The sequence below is a fragment of the Phacochoerus africanus genome, chromosome 12, assembly GCF_016906955.1.
Source record: "Phacochoerus africanus isolate WHEZ1 chromosome 12, ROS_Pafr_v1, whole genome shotgun sequence".
NCBI lineage: Eukaryota > Metazoa > Chordata > Mammalia > Artiodactyla > Suidae > Phacochoerus > Phacochoerus africanus.
The window spans coordinates 45,303,548-45,319,008 of NC_062555.1; the positions used below are offsets into that span (position 1 = coordinate 45,303,548).

Sequence of the window (15,461 nt, forward strand, 5' to 3'; positions counted from 1 at the left end):
CGATGGGAACTCCGGAACTTTCACCTTTTCAAGTAAAGATTTTAGTTTTTTGCCTTAGTTCATTTTGAAATCCTTGTTCTGAGGCGTTCAGACATGTTTCCTAAGCGTAAAGTATGAATTAAAAATTTTAGTTTTTTGTGACAGTTCATTGGTTTATTGTTTGGGGGTGGTACACCTGTGGCATATGAAAGTTCTCAGGCTAGGGGTCAAATTGAGCTACGGCTGCCAGCCTACGCCACAGCCATAGCCACATCAGATCCGAACCTCGTCTGTGACCTACACCACGGTTCAAGGCAGCACCAGATCCTTAACCCACTGAGGCCAGGGATTGAACCTGCAACTTCATGGCTCGTGGTTGAATTTGTTTCCACTGTGCCACAACGGGAACTCTAATTCACTGGTTTAAAAAAAATCGTTTATAAGTCAGAAAATTCATTTTGAGTTTTTGTTGTAAACATTTAAAATACTATTTATCATATTCTCTAGGGTCTTATTAATGTAATTTCTATCTTTAGTCAGATAGTCACCTTTCTAAAAGTCAGCCTCATTTCTTTTGTACATGGCTGTTAGTCATCAGTTATTACTTTGCCTCAAGTTCTTTGTGGTAGGAGGCTGAGAAAAAGTAAACTCTAAAATGTTTTCAGATTTAGTGTGCTCTGGATTTACCAAAATAATAAAATTTCATATCTAAAGCATGCATTGAGAAACAAAGCAATTTCACTGAGGTAGTAAGAATGTGTATTTTTTCCCACTAGAAGATCTGAAATTGCTTAGCTGATATTTGAAGTAGGTATACCGTTTCAGATACGCTTTTGTAAGCTTGTAAAGAAACTCAGTATGAGCCCCATATGGGTTTCTACCTCTGATTTTCGACTAGCTTCTCAATACTTTGCTTATACTTAAAAAATATCCCAAATCTTCTCTTTTTTGCCGCCTGGGATAGAAATGGGCTATACCCATTGTGACGAGATACTGAGAAAACATCTCTATAATTACTGGGTTGAGGTTAATAATGGTCAGACGATTGCAATGCGATGGGATAATTTGGATGATTATTGAATGGAGGGAAATAATAGTTCTCTCTGTTAAATATAGCATAACTTTGTGCTATCTATGCAGATAAATATATTTTTGTTTGTAAATAACAGATGGATTTGGTTATGTTCAGTGTTAGAAGGTTTTTGGCAGAATTATTTAAACTACAGTCAGTTTTATGGGTAAGTTTTCTGTAGTGTTATGTGTAGTCTGAGATGATTCTATCACTAGCCACTTTTCTGTAGTGGATTTCATTTTAAAGGTTAGCTGTTAGAAAGCGGGTAGTATTTGCATTGTGCTTTATTTTGAAAACTTGGGTGATTGTGACAAAATGGGATGTGGCACCTCATCTCCTTATAGATCAGTATCTCAGGTTCTCTTTTAGTGATCATGATCTGGTTAATCTATCATCTATCCCCTAAATCCAGGAAGAGGTCGATTTAGGTTCTCTAGGAAACTTAACTTCTGTAAATGCTTTCATATATTTACAGTGAACCATGCCTGACAAATTCTGTACAAGTGAATTAATCCCACAGATATTCTGTTGCTTATTCATTTAGTGAATATTGGGCATCTGTTGTGTGTTAACAGTTGTGTAATATTCTTGGAAGTAATGTGAAGTTGTGATCTTGGCCTTAGCTATTCTTAAAGGCTCTGACTCTGGAGAGCTAGTGGTGTTTTTAGGTGCTTTTTCTATGCCCGCCCCCCCCCCCATTTGATTTTGATTTTCTTTCCTGTGTGTACTCCAGATACCTTTGGTTGGCTTTTTTAGTTTCCTTTTTATTTGCATCTGCTGGCTGATATTTCTTTAGCTCCATTTGTAAGAAATTTTTTCTTGATCTAGTCACTTGCTTAATTATAAGCCCCACTTTTTAATTTGCTTTTTAGGTACTTGCTTATCTTCCTCTGGTGCCTTTTAATACTCACTCCATCTCTCTATATTATCTCTAATATACCTGGCTGCCATATTCATATGCTATGATGAATATCAAAAAATATGAAATCTCCATTCTTGAGTTCAAGTGCATCTTTGATGTTAATTTTGTGTTTGAAAGATGTGGTTCTTTCCTCAGTTAGTACTTATTTAGTCATTCTACTTTAACTCCAAAGTTTTCTTTTATCACTAATGAGAACTTGAAACTAAGATTTTAAAGTGAATATAATTTTGTTATAGGCATTTGTAGTCCCTTAGATTTTTATCTTTAAAATGTGAATTCAAATATAAACAGGTAAGTAAGCACATTCATGTAACAGTCAAAACCATTAACCAAAGTCAAATACAAGTAAACTGGATTATCTGTGCACTTAGCAGCATGTTTAAGTAAAAATTTAATCTCAGAGCAGGTTGCTCTATTGTTTATTAAGCTAATTTCATGTTTATTAAGCTAATTTCATTTTTTTTAGGATTTAAAAAAGAGTGATTTTAATAAACATCTGACTTAAGGGCCTTTGTGCTATGGCTTGTAACTTGCATTTTGCAGAGCAAGTTAAAACACTCAAAATGTGTCCTCATGTTGTTGTTCCCCCAGGGGAGTGGGCTTTACTAGCCTCTGTCCATATCACAACACTTTCCCAGTAATTGTTACCAAGTTTTTTTTCATGGCACCTTGGTTTTCCTTGAAAAGTGCCAATTCAGAGTAATATATAAGAGGAACTTTAAGATATAAAGTCAGAAAGCAGGGATTGAGAAGGATTGTCATTCACAGAAATCTGCGGTTAAAAAGGATTTATTCCAGCATAAGCGGCTGCAGTTAAAAAAATTAGAGATTTTATCCCTTGAAGAGAATATAGGTGATCCGTTTTAACTAAGGGAAATTATGTGGCATTTTAACTTGCTTAAAAGGTTCTTCAGGGAGTTCCCGTCGTGGGGCAGTGGAGACAAATCTGACTAGGAACCATGGGTTGTGGGTTCGATTCCTGGCCTTGCTCACAGCATTGCTGTGAGCTGTGGTGTAGGTCACAGACTCGGCTTGGATCTCCAGTTGCTGTGGCTGTGGTGTAGGCTGGCAGCTCCAGCTCCAAGTAGACCCCTAGCCTGGGAACCTCCATATGCTGTGGATGCTGCCCTAAAAAGACAAAAAAAAAAAAAAAAGTTCTTTAACTTGATGAAATAGATCACAGAATATATTAAAAATAATTTTTTCTGCAAAATAAAGCCTTTTGTTCAAAAACAGCAATCTTAAGGTGCAATCATGAGATTTGTATGTTGTAGTGTAGACGTGTTTTTATAGGTGCAGCTGATACGAACATACAATACAGATTGAATTTATGCTTTTATGCAATTTTTTTTTTTTTTGTCTTTTTAGGGCCGCGCCCGCAGCATATGGAGGTCTCAGACTAGGGGTCTAATTGGAGCTGTTGCCGCCGGTCTATACCACAGCCACAGCAATGCCAGATCCGAGCTCACCACAGCTCACAGCAGTGAAGGATCCTTAACCCACTGAGTGAGGTGAGGGATCGAACCCCCAGTCTCGTTGTCCCTAGTCAGATTCGTTTCCGCTGTGCCACAACGGGAACTCCCATACTTTTATGCAATTTTAAAACTCCATTTTATTACAGTATATATATATATTTTTTCTTTTATGGCCACACCTGTGACATATGGAAGTTCCCAGGCTAGGAGTCGAATTGGAACTGTTGTCACTGGCCTACACCACAGCAACTCCAGATCTGAGCTGCGTCTGTGACCTATACCACAGCTCACAGCAATGCTGAATCCTTTAACCCACTGAGCAAGGCCAGGGATTGAACCCATGTACTCATGGCTTCTAATCGAGTTTGTAACCTGATGAGCCACACGGGAACTCCTCAAACATTTTCGATTACAAAGGAAAAATTGCCCATGTGGTTACATTATTTGTTTATTTTTTCAAATTTTAATATTATTTATTTAAAGACTACAAAATAGTTATGAGAGATGGTGCAATGGAAAACACAAATATCATTGCAAAAAGGTAACCCAGAGTCAAGCCCTGACTACCTGTATATATTTACTTAAGTTTTTTATTATTGATTTAGTGTTCTGTCAATTTCTGTTGTAAAGTGACCCTGTCATACATAAATATATTCTTTTTCTCACATTAACCTTCATCGTGTTCCATCACAAGTGAGAAGATATATTTTTAAAGATTTTAAGGTTTTTAGGTGCATGAAGAGTTTATTTTTTTGTCATTTAGCCTTATTTGGAGAAATTTGGAAGTGTATTTTCATTCAATTTTCAAATGAAGTGTACTGTAATAGTTGAAGGAATTGTTTATTAGGGAGTATTTGAGGATAATTGGTTTTTATAGTTTATTTATTTTTTGGTTTTTAGGGCCGTACTCGAGGCATATGGTAGTTCCCAGGCTAGGGGTCAAATCAAGAGCTACAGCTGCTGGCCTACACCACAGCTACAGCCACCCCAGATCCAAGCTGCTTCTGCAACATTACACCACAGCTCATGGCAATGCCAGATCCACAACCCACTGAGCGAGGCCAGGAATCGAACCTGCAACCTCATGGTTCCTAGTCAGATTCGTTTCCACTGCACCACAACGGGAACTCCTTTATGGTTTTAAATATGTAATTTAGCAATGTTCCAATGTTTTCACATTGAATAATAAACTGATAATTAAATAGTGTGGTCTTATGATTATTCAAATAACTTCACATTTGGGATAAAATGAAATGTGCTTTGCAGTTGTTATGTCAGAAAGTATTATTAAAATGAACAGTCTCTTGCAATCCTCTTACTAACCTTGGAAGGTAGAACAGATAGTATCCCTGTTTTTACAGTTTATAAATGAGGGAAGACTTACCTAAATGAAAGGAACCAATAGTGACAGAACTGAATCTAGAAATTAGTCCTTTCTACTCTGGTAAATTTCGTGCACTGTCAGAGATGAAACATTTAGACATTTATTTGGTGGGTGTTTATTATAGCACAAATTAGTAAAAGATAATTTTGTGTCTTAATGCTTTGGTTACATTTTCACTAATTATAATAGTGGAATTCCCGTTGTGGTTCAGTGGTTAATGAACCCGACTAGTATCCAGGAGGATGCGAGTTTGATCCCTGGCCTCGCTCAGTGGATTAAGGATCCATGAGCTGTGGTGTAAGTTGCAGACATGGTTAGGCTCCTGTGTGGCTGTGGCATAGGCCGGCAGCTACAGCTCCAATTCGACCCCTAGCTTGGGAACCTCTATGTGCCTCAGGTGTGGCCCTAAAAAGACCAACCAAACAAACAAAAAATCAAAGCCAGAGCATTGGCATTAATACAATGTATGTATAGTTCCAGAGCAGATTTTCACAGTACTGTTTTACTTTAAGAAGCAGTTTTTTGGGGAGAGTTTGCCAAAATTTCACTAGAGGAAGCCTTTTTTACCCAAAGTAAACTCTCATATACTGAGACTTGTTTTTAAAGCAACTTGGAAATTTCATACAGAATTTAAAACTTACTAATTTTAGATTTCAGTACCATTAGCTAATGTTAAATGCTTTTCTGTCTGGTGAAAACAAATATTATCTATTTTTATTGGTCCAGTGTATAGTAAGATAATAAAAAAGACATAAGTTTGCATTGGATTTTCATAGGTCAGTTAAAGACCACAGGTGGAGTTCCTGCTGTGGCACAGTGCAGTGGGTTTAGGATCTGACTGCAGAGGCTCGGGTTGCTGTGGAGACTTGGATTTGATTGCCTGCCTGGCACAGTGGGTTAAAGGATTTGGTTTTGCCACAGCTGTGGCTTGTGTTTGGTACCTGGCTGGGAAACTTCCATATGCCAGGAGTGTGGCAAAAAAAAAGACTACTAGAAATAAGGTCTTCCATTTCAAGAGAAGCAGAGTAAGTTCGCAGATAAGCAGTTTTAATATTTCCACTCTTAATAGTGTTTTTCACTTAATTTTACGAAATATATGTGCTTTAAACGTGTGCCTGTGTGTATTTGAACACACGTGTCATTTGTTTTCTGGTCACATCTTAACATTTTTGTTATACTTGAGGTGGTTATTGTATATTGTTATGATGTAATGGATTTCACGTTTACAAACTTATCTTGGAATGGTTTACTTTGATTTTTTTTTTGTGTCTTTTTGCTTTTTCTAGGGCCACTCCCGCGGCATATGGAGGTTCTCAGGCTAGGGGTCGAATCGGAGCTGTAGCTGCCAGCCTACGTCAGAGCCACAGCAATGCAGGATCTGAGCCTCGTCTGCGACGTAGACCACAGCTCATGGCAACGCTGGATCGTTAACCCCCTGAGCAAGGCCAGGGATCGAACCTGCAACCTCATGGTTCCTAGTCGGATTCGTTAACCCCTGTGCCACGACAGGAACTCCCCTTTACTTTGGTCTTTTAAGACAGTCTTAATTGAACTGTTTGGTTGTACAAGATGTATTTAAAGTTCTTAGTATGACATACATAGGATTTTTGGTCAGTAATTCACAGAAAATTAACATATTCTTGTTGACTTTCTTTTAAATCCTCTGTCTTAACTCTTTTGTGCAGAATGGATTTGGTATATGTAGTGAATTGGTTCTGTTAGGATGTTGGAAGGCGTAAAGAGAGTAATGAGCTGGGGTTTCTTTGTAGGGATTCTGTATCTGGGACCACATTTGTACCTGGATTCTGCTTCTGGGACTCTGCTGTACTGGAGATAGTATTTGTCAGACTTTTCAAAACCAGTTATTTAGGGCTTGAAAATATATCCTATGGAGGAAGAGTCTCCTTTTTATGATTTATCTGATGCTTCAAAATTTTCAAAGCTCTTCTACATTGTTTTTCACCTATTCCTTTGAATTAGGGTGATGGGAATTATTCCTGTTGTACTGATGAACGTATCTATTTAAAGCACTTAGCCTACTATCAATTGTTGAAACTAGAAAGCAAGTCTTTTTGCTATATGTGAAACCTTGTATCCACCTTAAAGTTGCATTCCAACTGTAACCATTTCTTAGTACAGATCTTCCTTACAGTGGATAAACCCAACATAAGTTGAAAATGGATTTAATAGACCTAACCTACTGAACACCATAGCCTAGCCTAGCCTAGCCTAGCCTACCTTAAATGTGCTCAGAACTCTTACATTAGCCTACAGTTGGGCAAAATCATCTAACACAAAGCCTATTTTATAATAAAGTGCTGAATGTCTCATGTAATGTATTGACTACTGACTGAAAGTGAAAAAACAGGATTTGTCTGGGTCCAGGACAGTTGCAAGTGTATTGGTTGTTGCCTCTTGTAATCCCGTGGCTGCCTGGGAGCTCTGTCTCTCTGCTGCTGCCCAGTGCTGAGGAAGCATTGTACTGCATGTCACTGGTCTGGGACAAGATCAAAATTCAAAATTAGAAATACAGTTCTAATGCACTGCATGCCTTTTGCTTTAATATCATTGTGAAGTCAGCAAATCCTAAATCAAAGCATGGTAAGGCTGGGACCGTCTATACTTAAAACTGTTGTACCTCCTTCTCTGCAAGAGCCTCCTTGAATGTGCTTCTCACAGTTATTGCCCTACAAGAGGAAGTAAGTAGAGTAAATGGCTAGAGTGGTCCAGTTAAAATGGCAGTCAGCTTACATCACTCTTATGCTCAAAACCTTCCTTTGACTTGTAACTTACCAAGGCCTATAATAGACCCTGGTTGATGTGGTGTCTGGATGTTTCTTCATGCTTCTTCACCTATTGCTCTTTCCCTTGTTTGTGCTACTCTGTCTGTACTGGTCCTGCTGGAAGTTGTTGTTTCTAGAGTTCTGCACATAGTCTTCTTGTGTCTGGGATGTTCGTCCACCTGGTGCAGGCTCTCACTTCAGCAGTCTCCCAAACATACCCTTCCTGCTCTCTTGGAAACAGCTGTCCTCGCCATTACACCGCCTTGGTCCTTTCTTGTGCTTAAAGTGACCTGATGTTACTTATAACATCCTGTTATAGCATGTGTTCCTGAAAGTTACCTTGCCACGCAATATTGCACCTTAGGATTTATGGGGAAAATGTGCTTAGTGGCACAGTATTCAAAGACATTATCAATGACACGTTAAAAGAGGAACCTTAAAAAAAACTTAGCGTAACTTGTTAAATGGTTAAGGAGCACATGAACAATACAGTAAATACAGCACTTTTCCTTGATAAAGACCTGAAATTTAGCTTGTGGAAGGGTTGCAGCTTGTGAGTTATTGTGAAGCGATGGAAGGAGACTTATCTGAAACATCCCTCTGAAAGTTGTAACCAGCCGTGGATGGATGACTCATAACCTGGATGATGAACTGGGGTAGCTGGCAGGTGTTTGAGGTGTATGTGTCCCTGCTATGTGGCTTGGTTCAGCTGGGTGCAGCTAGTATTTTTCAACAGGTGAAATTGCTTGTTAAGTGGGAAATTTGTGTTATGCTCAGATAGTTTCCTGATAAATCAGTAACGCTCAAACACGCATTTTCAAAACAAGTGTTGTAGCAGAACTGGCAGTTTGCTTGTCCTCTGGAATATACTCCAGCAGAACATGGAGTGAGTTTGTTAATGATTTTATCCCCTTGTATCCGTAAAGCCTGGAACAGTGCATAACACCTTGGAGCATTTTAGTAAGTAGGTAGATAAAAGAATGTTGAGATTGTCATTATGATTTAAGGGAAATGAAATAGCAGTTCTCTGGAACCATTATTTCTCAAACTTAAATGTGTGTACTAAACATCTGGGGATTTTGCTAAAAATGCACATTATAGTTTAGCAGTTCTGGGGCGAGGCTGAAGGGTCTGCCTTTTTTTTTTTTTTTTTGTCTTTTGCTGTTGTTATTGTTGTTATTTCTTGAGCCGCTCCCGCGGCATATGGAGGTTCCCAGGCTAGGGGTTGAATCGGAGCTGTAGCCACTGGCCTACGCCAGAGCCACAGCAACGCGGGATCCGAGCCGCGTCTGCAACCTACACCACAGCTCATGGCAACGCCGGATCGTTAACCCACTGAGCAAGGGCAGGGGTCGAACCCGCAACCTCATGGTTCCTAGTCGGATTCATTAACCACTGCGCCACGGCGGGAACTCCGGGTCTGCCTTTTATCAGGATCCCCAGATGGTGCCCATGTTGCTGGCTGGGTGTAGTAAGGTTCTAGAGCAGCACTGCCCAATGGAAAAAAAGTGCAAGTTGCATGTGGAGTTTTCTATGTTGAGGTGAAAGTGAAGTGAAATTAATTTTGGTATATTTTATATAGCCTAATGCATAAAATATATTAGCACATACTTGATTTTTTTATAGAAACTATTAATAAGGTTCATTTTTTTCCCCCATTTTTTTTGTTTTTTTTTTAGGGCTCCACCCACAGCATATGGAGGTTCCCAGGCTAAGGATCAAATCGGAGCTACTGCTGCCGGCCTAGGCCACAGCTCATGGCAACACTGGATCCTTAGCCCACTGAGCCAGGCCAGGGATCAAACCCACAACCTCATGGTTCCTAATCGGATTCATTTTCACAGCACCACAATGGGAACTCCTTTTTTTTTTTTTTTTTTTTAAAGGGCTGAATCTACGCATTTGGAAATTCTTAGTCTAGGCGTCGAATCAGAGCTGCAGGTGCCAGCCACAGTCACACCAGATCCAGAACCGCATCTGCAGCCTCTACACCACAGCTAATGGCAACGGCAGATCCTCAACCCACTGAGCGGTGCCAGGGATTGAACCCAAATCCTCATGGGTACTAGTCAGATTTGTTACCGCTGAGCTGCAAGGGGAACTCCAAAAACTATTAATGAGATTCTTTACAATCCCTTTTTAAAGAAATGTTTAATAGGCTTGATTTCTGAAATACTATATTTATACAAGGCAAAGTTGGAGTTAATGGGCCCTTGAACTGTATGTATAGTGCTGCTTGACTGACGTTTTTGTTAATAGGCATTTATTGTAGAAAAATTTGGAAATGCAGAGAAAGGGGGAAAATGAAATTTCCTCAAATCCTATCATTTGGAGGTAATCAGTAGTTTTCATAAAACTCGTTTTTATGCCATGAAATATCAGAAGGATTTTATAAATAATCTTTTGCAGAGTTTTTATTAAAAATGATGTCATTATGGTTTTATTTGGCTTGACTTTAGCACATATCTGCACAATAGATTCCACACTTTGTGTTGGCACTGTTAATCTGAGAGATCTGACTAGGCATACTTTTTAGTTAGTGCTCGGAGAAAATTTTTAATATTTACCTCTTACCTTAACCACTAGGTGAAGCCATCTTTCAGTTAGATTTTTTTTTAACTCCGGACGCTGCTAGTTGTAGCTAGGTGGTGACTTTAGCATACTACTTAATCTGTGTTTTGGGGTCTACTCCCCTAGGATTGTTGTGGGGTTAAATGAAAATTGTGTATCTAAAACACTTGTAAAGCATTTAATTAAGGACTTGGACCGTGACATTGTAAATTATTAGGTTTACTCTTATTCCTCTAAGAGTTAGGAGTTTGTGTCAGATCAGCAGGCCCAGATCTTAAGCTACTGCCTCCTCCTTTCAGAGGTGAGGAGTCTGGCCATTGAGAGCTACATGAAGGGGCTGCAGGGCAATTCTAACTTAACACCTGCTGGTATCCACAGCGTTGCAGTTGAGAGATTTTTAGGATAGATGGAAGGATAAACCAAAACATGTTTAGGATAATTTTCCTAAATTTGGCTGTTTTTTCAATTCACCTGAGAAGCTTTTAAAGCTATTCTGACACACTGAATTACCATAAATCATAGCAGTGAGGGGGGGGGGGTGGAGCCTAGAAAACGGAATTTTTAATTAAAATTAAAAATTGGGAGTTCCCGTTGTGGCGCAGTGGTTAACGAATCCGACTAGGAACCATGAGGTTGCGGGTTCGGTCCCTGCCCTTGCTCAGTGGGTTAACGATCCGGCGTTGCCGTGAGCTGTGGTGTAGGTTGCAGACGCGGCTCGGATCCTGAGTTGCTGTGGCTCTGGCGTAGGCCAGTGGCTACAGCTCCGATTCAACCCCTAGCCTGGGAATCTCCATATGCCGCGGAAGCGGCCCAAAGAAATAGCAAAAAGACAAAATAAATAAATATCCTGTGAACAGTAAAGCAGCCCAAAGAAATAGCAAAAAAAAAAAAAAATTGTGTTTAACCCAAGATCAGTTTAGGTGTTTGTAAACTGCAGATCTAGGGAGAGCACACACAAGAGAAGGAAGAACTCTGAGCTGGACATTAAGGAATGTGAATTTTGTAGTTAGAAATCTTTGAAGTTAGAGTGCTTGTTTGCCAAATCATATTCCTTGAGTTTTGAAGAATTTTCTTCTCTTGCACCTTTCCTGATTCACAAGAAATAGTATAATTTGTATACAGTTACACTAAATAGGTAAAGTAGTATCTTGTGGTATCTAATGCCCCAGAGTAGAACTAATGCTGGACAGTAGGGGAGTTTCTGACAGTATCAGCAGCTGACATGCCAGGAGGATGCACTTGGGTAGCATCTGAAGCTACTGCTGTTATTTTAGATAAGACCTTACCCCTGCATTCCCAAGCTATCAGGCTTTCCTGAGACGGTTCAGTGGTAAGCTTTATTCATTTAGTTTTTGTCTCTGGAAAATAGCCTTCACCCGAATTGGTATGCTCAAGCTGACTTCAGGTGTGAGCAAACAGTTTTTTTTTTTTGGTGGCCCCAAGGTACATGGAGTTCAGGGGCCAAGGATCAGTTCCCAGCCACAGTTGTAACCAGTGATGGATCCTTTAACCCACTCTACTGGGCCGGGGATTGAACCTACTACCTGGCGACCTGGTGCTACAGGAACACTGGCTATCCTGTTCTGCCACGGCAGGAACTCAGTTTTCTTGAAATTGACCCTTAGGAGTACAGTTGGACTCTTGAATAACACAGCCCCTTAGTCACAATTCTGTGTGTAACTCTATAGTCTGCCCTTCTTATCCATGGTTCTGCATTTAAGTCAACCAGCTGCAGATTGTGTAGTACTGTAAAATGTATTATTGACAGAATGTACATGAGTGGACCCATGTAATTCAAAACTGTGTTAGTCAGGGGTCAACTGTACCTACATTTTAAAAGAAACTTAGGGTAAATATGGTTGGTATATTTAAATAGTGCTAGTCTTTTTCTTTTAATCTTTGATTACTTCTGGTTTGTATGCCAGAGGAGCGTGGCATCTTCTGAAGGTTTGATCTGTACTATACTCATAAACTACTTCTTTCTGGTAGCCAAAAAGCAATACTAGTAAAAGATAGTATTTTGGAGTATTTTGGCTGAGGTGAGAGGGTTATAAGTTATTTCTGCATTTAGCAATGCATTTGTGAAAAATAAGTTTTCAGACTCTTCCAACTTCATAAAAATGTTGATTATGAAAACTCTTGCTGTACTGGGGCAAACAGGGAAGTTGAACACACCACTTCTAACTGTGTTACAGTTCTCTGTCTTACAGCCTCTTCTGTGATTTGAACTGCTGCTTGTTCCTGCTACCTGTTAAACATTCGTATTTAGTACTGTATGCATAGAGGTGACTTATTTAGCATGAGATACTTAAATTATTAACGATTAGGTCACAAGGCTATACTTTCTAAAGCTGTGGAGTAACCTTAATTTTATATTGTTGCGTAGTTATGGTAGTTAGTTTTTTTTTTTTTTTTTTTTTTTAAGGCCATACCTGCAGCATATGGAGACTCCCAGGCTAGGGGTCCAATTGGATCTATAGCCACCGCAATGTGGGATCTGAGCCGCATCTTCAACCTGTACCACAGCTTATGGCAACAGCGGATCTTAACCACTGAGTGAGGCCAGGGATCGAAGCCGAGTCCTCATGGATGCTAGTCGGGTTCGTTAACCGCTGAACCACATGGGAACTCCAGTAGTTCTTTTTAATATAACTTAAATGTCAGTGTTGGTTATTTTACAAAAGTATAACAATGTACTTGGCCCCTCAAAATCTTGTCTATTTGATTTGGGCCAGTTTTATTGGTTATTACCTTGACTAGGAGTTGGGTGAGCCCTGATACTCTCATAATTTAGGGATGTTCTTGATTCTTTGGAAGAACAAGTTTCAATATGTAGTACTCACTTTAGTATTTAAACATCAGACTGTTACTTTGGTACAGACTTAGGGAATTAGAAAACTTACCATTAATTTATCTATTAATTGATTTTCATTTGCATCATACAGGGTTTGGAAAAACTTAATTATAGTCGTCTTAGAGCAGGAGAACTACTGGAAGCTGTTGTTCGTAGCTGTTCAGTTTGACTTTGTCAGCACCATGTTATTAGCACAGTTCAGGGATGACTTGCTAGTCACTACTTTTCCCCCCTCATGTCCTTGTACATGGGCATGCTGTACATTTAGGCCTTGAGTTTGTCCTTTTGTAGCTGATTTGGAGCATGCTAGCCAATCTTTGGTTACATGAAGCCATATTGTGTTAGCATTGCTTGTTGTATTGTAGATTTGAGGTGATTAGGATTTGGATTAGGATGGTAGCAGTAGAATTTAAAGAGACTTGCTCTTGGTAAGAATATTAGCCCAGAAGTATTTAGAAATATGCCTTCAAATTTCTAAATGAATTTTGTAAATTATTTTTTTATTTTTAAAATTTTTATTTTTAAAAATTTTTCTTTTTTTTAATTACTCAATTTATCACATCTGTAGTTGTATAATGATCATAACAATCTGATTTCACAGGATTTCCATCCCACAGCCCAAGCACATCCCCCCACCCCCCAGACTCTCTCCTCCAGAGACCATAAGATTTTCAATGTCTGTGAGTCAGCATCTGTTCTGCAAAGAAGTTCAGTCTGTCCTTTTTTCAGATTCCACATGTTAGTGAAAGCATTTGATGTTGGTGTCTCATTGTATGGCTGACTTCACTTAGCATGATAGTTTCTAGGTCCATCCATGTTGCAAAAAATGCTGGTATTTCATTCTTTTTAATGGCTGAGTAATATTCCATTGTGTATATGTACCACCTCTTCTTGATCCACTCCTCTGTCGATGGACATTTAGGTTGTTTCCATGTTTTGGGTATTGCAAATAGTGCTGCAATGAACATTGGAGTACATGTGTCTTTGCGAGTTGTGGTTTTCTCTGGATAGATGCCCAGGAGTGGGATTGAATTTTGTAAATTATTATTTTAAAAACTTTTATTTGGCTTGTGGTTAAATTCTAATTTTATTAGCCTTTTGGAATTAACATTTTTTTCCCTTATCTTAGAATAACTTGAGTTACAACAAATATTTTTTAGATGTTTGAAAATAATGTGTTTTCCTCTTTGGTGCAAAGAACTCTATTCAGATCAAGTCCTTTAATTATGTGGTACATTACTATGTAATATAAATCCTTGATATTCTTAATTTTTACTTGATCTATTTTCTGAAAGATGAGAAAGTTTTCCAATATGGTGGTTGATTTCACATCTTATTTTTTATTTTCTTCTCTATTTTTTTATGGCCATACCTGTGGCATGTGGAATTTCCTTGACCAGGGGTAGAATTGGAGCTGCAGCTGCAATCCTGTGCCACAGCTTGTGGCAATGCAGGATCCTTAACCAGGGATCCAACCTCCATCCTCGCAGAGACAATGTGGAGTCCTTACCCCACGTGAGCCACCTCTCATTGGGAGCCACAATGGGAACTCCATCACTTATTTTTTAAAAGCATTTTTTTGCCTTATGTGTTTTACCTTTACGTTTGCATAAAGATTCATAACTATTTTTTTTTTTTTGGCCTTTTTAGTTTTTAGGGCCACACTTGTGGCATGTGCAGTTTCCCAGGCTAGGGTTCTAATCAGAGCCTCATCTGCCGCCTATACCACAGCCACATCGATGCCTGATCTGAGGTGCATCTGTGACCTACACCACCGCTCACAGCAACACTGGATACTTAACCCACTGAGCGAGGCCAGGAATCGAACCCGCAGCCTCATGGTTCCTAGTTGGATTTGTTTGTGCTGTGCCACGATGGGAACTCCATAACTATTATTTTTTTATGAGTGGTAGTCTGAGGCTTTGCGTGACAGACATGTCTCTATTTTGTTTCTATGCATGAAGAATGATCTTTTGGCTAGATTAATTGTCATTTTTCCTTGACTCTTTTTTAAAACTGTTTTCTGAAGATACTTACAAATTGATTACCATTCATTGTTGCAAATGAGAAGTTCACATCAGACTTATTTATAGGTAGCTTATTTATAGATATTATTTTTATAGGTATTTATAGATATTATTTATGGGTATTTATAGGTATTTTTATTTATATGTAGCTTATCCATTGTAATATGTGTGTATCTTTCTTCTACTTTCCCACTCCCAGCTTGAGCGACTTTGGGATTTTTCCTTCACTCGTCTCCTTGTGTTTTTTTGTCGTTGTTTTTGTTTTAGTTTTAAACTTCTGCTTAGGGCTTTTCAGTCTGGAGAGAGCCTGAAGAAGAGTCATTCTCTCTCTTCCCCTCCCCTTGCCACTCCCTCTCTTTTTAAAATCGTTTTTGTCGTTGTTTTTGTTTTAGTT

The 15,461-nt window shown here is 39.0% G+C and overlaps 1 protein-coding gene across 4 annotated transcripts in view; it reads left to right on the top strand.

Moving 5' to 3' along the window:
* The window catches only part of WAC (WW domain containing adaptor with coiled-coil), an 89,482-nt gene that overhangs the window by 3,322 nt on the left and 70,699 nt on the right, over nucleotides 1-15,461 (top strand). The gene's annotated exons all lie outside the window — the stretch shown is intronic.